Raw genomic sequence first — 5,274 nt, 5'->3', positions numbered from 1 at the left:
GTCATCCTGCAGACCCACAGCTCTGTGCACCCAGTCATCCTGCAGACCCACAGCCGAGCCTCTCCTGGGCTATAGCTTTGTGCCTCTGCCTTCTTCAGATGCTCCTTCCAAAGCAAGTGAAGCACTTACAGAAAGTTGTATTTGGAGTGCTTAGGCCATGAAATGGTCACAAGGAAACCATTCCTGTCTGGGGGTGAGCCTCACCGTGGGTCTGCCTGGTTTGCCCTAAGTTCAACACTAAAGAAACGTCATCTCTTGAAACATCATCTCTCAAACCTCTGGTGTGGACAAACTGGGATAGACCCTGTGGTATGGATGAGGCCAGGCCTTCCTGAGGAGAGCACTGTGCATGTGGGAAGGATAGGGCAGCTAGGCAGGCTCAGGGCTCAGGGAGCTGTGCACACTGGATATGTTAACATTATTTCATGGCAAAAGCCTGGGCCCCAGCATCCTCAACAAGCCAGGCTCAGCCACTTTTCCTCAGTATATCATCTTAAAAACCATCTGTGAAAAGCAGAGCAAGATTCATTGAATATGACAATGTTGAGAAGAGGGACAAAGAGGTCCATTTACCCCCAAGTCCCTCTTCAGGGTCTGGACATGAGGCTCAGGCTTAAACAGAGGGAAGGGGGAGTGCAGGGCTAAGAGTCCTGGTCAGGGTGTGGTCCTGCCCGTCACTGACCAATTACTGTCTCAGTCCCAGTCTCTCCTGCAAGGTGATCTGACAAGTTCTCAGAACTCTGTGAGGTCTCTGGGAGACAAGCTCTATCTCTGTATGGCTCCAGACTTCAGCCTTTCCCTCCCCAGTGTGAGACTCCTGGGGCAATTCCAATGCCTTGGGTTCCGCTGTTTAGTGGTCTCATAGCACAACTGATACTAAACTATCTCCTCCTGGGGCTGAAGAGAAGTCTCCGCAGTTAAGATGCTCCAAGCATCCATGCCAACAGCTCACAACCACCTGTACTCCAGGAAGCCTGGTGACCTCTTCAGGCTTCCATAGGTAGCTATATACTTGCAGTGCACATACATTCACACAGTGGCATACAAATAATCTTTAAAATTCTCCTCTTCTGTCATGAAGATTACAGTTGGGCAAGAAATGAGGTTGGGGTCTGTTGTGGTAAATCTCTAACCTATTTAAGCCCGTGTAAGGAAAACACAACTCAATTAATATGAATATGAGCTGTATGCCTAGATTGGGTAGATCTACCACTACTATACTTCCCATCTATGAAATCCCTTGAGACTTGCAGTTTCTCTAGGCCATGTATTTTTGTTCTATTTTTCCTTCCACCTCCCTCTGTCTTCCCCTCCTCCTTTCTCTCCCTCTCCCTCTCTAAAACTTTTAGTTCCACCTTTCCCTTCCACCGCCCAGTCACTGGCTCTAGCCTTTATTTTACAAGTTAAAATGAGGAGAAGGTTCACATGAAGTCAGCTGAGTACTGATGCACTCCTCATCTGAAGCAGCCCCTCTTGGGGAAGTGAAATTAGTATAAAAATATTAAAAACACCAGGACAATCTACAACAGGGGTCCCATGTATGTAATTTCCACCTCACCTAGAACCCCAGGAGCTGACATCTTGGGTCCACATCTTGGTCAGTGCTGCTGGGCCTCTCAGAATCTCTGTCCCGACAAGGCCTGCATAGCTCTTCTCCACGCAGACACCAGGCACCACATACTGAGCCGTCTGTGGCTCTCTAGATTAGATTCTCACATGGGGAGTAAGTTATATCAACAGAGGTATGGAGCGGTTACATAGCCACTCCACCTCTCCTGCCTCCTATCTGCAAATCAGAGGAACCGCAGGCGCCAGCTGTGGAAACAATCCTCTTCCCCAGAGAGCTGTAGTAAGAGGCCTGCTGTGGGGCCTGACTTCTCTCTGCAGAGCCCCAGACCATGCTGTTATGTCTGCTCACGTCCTTAACAATCCTAATAAACTTACCCACTTCAATCTACCTCAGTGTCCCATTGGAGCCCACACCTGAGAACTTTGTTGTTTGCTTATTTTGTTCCTCTCCTGGAGATTCTGACACGATGCTAGCATTAACTGTTGTCCCTTTCCCGGCCTTGTATAGTATTTGTACTCCACTGTGTAGACACAGAACACCTTAGAGACACTGGGTTCCTCTCAAAGATACAGCAGTAAATCAGAGTTAAGAGGGTAATTAGCAGGCTGGAGAGATGGCTCAGTAGTTAAAAGCAGTGGCTGCTCTTCCAGTGGTCCTGAGTTCAATTCCCAGCAATGACATGGTGGCTCACAACCATTTTTTTTTTAATTTATTTATTGTATGTAAGTACACTGTAGCTATCTTCAGATACTCCAGAAGAGGGCAGCAGGTCTCATTAGGGATGGTTGTGAGCCACCATGTGGTTGCTGGGATTTGAACTCAAGACTTTCAGAACTGCAGTCAGTGCTCTTAACCACTGAGCCATCTCCCTAGCCCCCCACAACCATTTATAGTAGGATCTGATGCCCTCTTCTGGTGTGTCTGCATACAGCTACAGTGTATTTGTCATATATATAAAATAAATAAATAAATAAAATCTTTATTTAAAAAACGAGGGTAATTAGTTCTTTTGGGGTTCTCCAAGGCTTTGGGGAACCATCTTTTTCTGGTGGAGATCCTACCTCTGGGATGACAGTGACAACTGAGCAGGCAGTGGCTGCTGGAAGCTGAAATGACTGGCAATTTCTTAAAAATAAGAACAGACACCATGCTTCCTTCTGTGAGCAATTTCTCCCTAGTGTGTGGTGCCTCATGATTGCATCTTATCAACACCAGATTTGGGTCTCCCTCTGAAGCCCAGGCTAGACTCAGATTAATAGCAATCCTGACTCAGCCTCCTTCCGAGTGCTGCGATTACTGATGTGAACCACTATAGCTGGGTAGAATTTCTTTCCAAATTCACCTGTACACCTGTGAAGCCAGTGGTCTCAACAAGCCTACGCACCCCTTACACAGCACAGATGAAGAATAAAGTTAGCATCATCTTCCAGGCACTGAGAGTTTTCTGAAGGAAAGACTACAGCATCTGTTCCCACATAGCCTCGCCAGCTGCATCTGACCCAGCTGCCCCTGGGTTTCAAAGCCACACATGATCTCACCTTTCTACAGTGAAATGAAGTTCCCAGGAGGAAAAAAGCCACACCTGTGTTCAAGACTGCCCAAGGTTGACTTACTATGGCTCTCAACCTCCCTAATGCTTCTGCCTTTTTAATGCAGTTCCTTGTGATGTGGTGACCCCCCAACCATAAAATGATTTTGCAGCTACTTTATAATTTTGCTACTGCTATGAATCATAATGTAAATATCTGATAAGCAGGATATCTGCTATGTGATCCCTGTGGGGTCGAGATCCCCGGGTTGAGAACCACTGGAATAGAATGTCATGATTGTGGAGATTTGGAATGCTGCAGACCCAGCGTCAAATTATCTTGGACTATTGTGAGTCCCATAAACAGCCTAATTTAGTGTCTGGCTTATCCCTGTGATTCTGCAGTGAAGGAAGCCTATTGAAGCATATTAACTTAGCAGACAACATACACCAACCCCAAAACAAGAATGTCCCCAGAAAGCATCCAAGGCCGAGAGCAGAGATTTTCCCATGCTCCTATGGGTGGAGCTGGTAGGATGAACAATCTGGCCCTTCCAGAAGTTGCCCCTCTGCTGACAGGATGAGCCAGTGAAAAGCCATGACAGGAGTTAGGTGCTATTGTCAGCCTGGGAGCAAGCTTGACTTGGTTTCTGGTCATTCACTTTAAAACAAATGTTTGTGGCTAGGCATAGCAACTCACACTTTTAATAGCAGCTCTGAGGAGACAGAGGCAGGAGGATCTCCCTGAGTTCAAGCACAGCCTGGGTTACACAGTGAGTTCTAGGTTATCCAGGACTTCATAGAGAGATCCATCCAACACACACACACACACACACACACATCACTACCACCACCACCACCACCACCACCACCAAACAACAAACAAACAAAACACCCAAAACTGTGTAACTTCTGTTTCTGGCCAGGAAGATTTTTGTATATGTCACGAGCTGTTGTGGGAGTGAGGGGGCTTCCTGCTTTCAGAGAATAAACCAGGGCACAGAGAAGAAACAAGGCCTGGCTCCCTTTCCTCCTGGATGGAAATCTTTCCCCCGGGTAGGGTGAGGCAAGCAGATAGCACAAAACCATTGACGGCTGCTCACCAGAAACCAGAGACTGACCAGTCTCACCTGGCTTGGGGTTCTGGGAACAGCGGGGTGGGAGGCTCCAGTCTCTCAAGGTTAGCGTGCTCCCCGGTGACAGTGTGGCATCTGTGGCCGATCCCAAGTGTGTTTATTCAGGATCAGTTGATCTAGCTTGAACATGTCTGTTTCCTCACTAAAAATAGATAGATAGATAGATGGATAGATAGATAGATGAATAAATAAATAAATAAATAAATAAATAAATAAATAAATAAATATCCAAGAGACTTAAGTTAAGAAGCAGAGAAACCCAGGCCAAACCTGAGAGCCTGAAACAGTACAGGGCGCTCTGCTGTGAAGCACATCCTGCTCTCCACCAGGGAGAGCCCCTCCTCCCTTGAACCAAATCATGAAGTTGGTAGAAAATGGAACTTACTGGTGTCTCTGAGGGAGGCCACAGTCCTCCTCCTCCCCTCTCCCCCTCTACAAAGTTTTGTGGACCCCTCTGGGTACCGTGGACCTTTCCCTGCTGCTGGGACATTTGCACATTGTGATGCAGCTGTGACTTCAGGGCCTCACCCAGGCAAGGCTATCAGCCCTTGCTTGAAATGATCTTGTAAGAGAAGCTTCTGGGTTTTACACTGGTTCCTCACCTTCCCTAGGTTCACTCTTGTTGTGTGTCCCTCTAGATGTCTGACCTCCTATGGGACCTCAGGGAGAACCAAGGCCTCCGTCTGGAATGACAAGGGACCCAAGAATCAAAGAGACCTGGACTTCTGTAGAGTCGCTGCCCTCAGCCTTGGGCCAGGGTTGGTGATCCAGGGCATGATGGGAAATCAAGAGGGATATTCTATATACAGGGATGATGGAGGCACTGAGGGCTTCAGGCAGGGCCAAGGCAATGTAGGGAAAGACCCTGGTACATTTGGTATGTGGGAGAACATTCCAGTACTTGCTCTGGAACCACAGTATAAAGTCGACACTTCACAAACACCATTCCAGAAGGGAGTGGCCAGGTAGTACAGCTCAGTAGAGTGTTTGCCTAACATGCTGAGGCCCTAGGTTTCATCAGTACCTGTACCCTCATTTCA

The 5,274-nt window shown here is 47.5% G+C and overlaps 1 protein-coding gene across 3 annotated transcripts in view; it reads right to left on the bottom strand.

Moving 5' to 3' along the window:
* Window positions 1–4,685, bottom strand: part of LOC110298773 (actin-85C-like) — a 33,014-nt gene extending 28,329 nt beyond the window's left edge. For all 3 annotated transcript variants that reach the window (XM_021168213.2, XM_021168214.2, XM_021168212.2), the window contains exons 1-2: window positions 4,620–4,685; window positions 4,229–4,376 (exon numbers count right to left, since the gene is read on the bottom strand). The gene's annotated coding sequence lies outside the window, so the exon portion shown is untranslated. The remainder of the gene's footprint in view (window positions 1–4,228; window positions 4,377–4,619) is intronic.
* Window positions 4,686–5,274: the final 589 nt, after the last annotated feature.

Source organism: Mus caroli, chromosome 7, assembly GCF_900094665.2.
Source record: "Mus caroli chromosome 7, CAROLI_EIJ_v1.1, whole genome shotgun sequence".
Taxonomy (NCBI): domain Eukaryota; kingdom Metazoa; phylum Chordata; class Mammalia; order Rodentia; family Muridae; genus Mus; species Mus caroli.
Note: the sequence above shows the minus strand (reverse complement) of the source record. Positions and strands in the feature narration are given on the sequence as shown.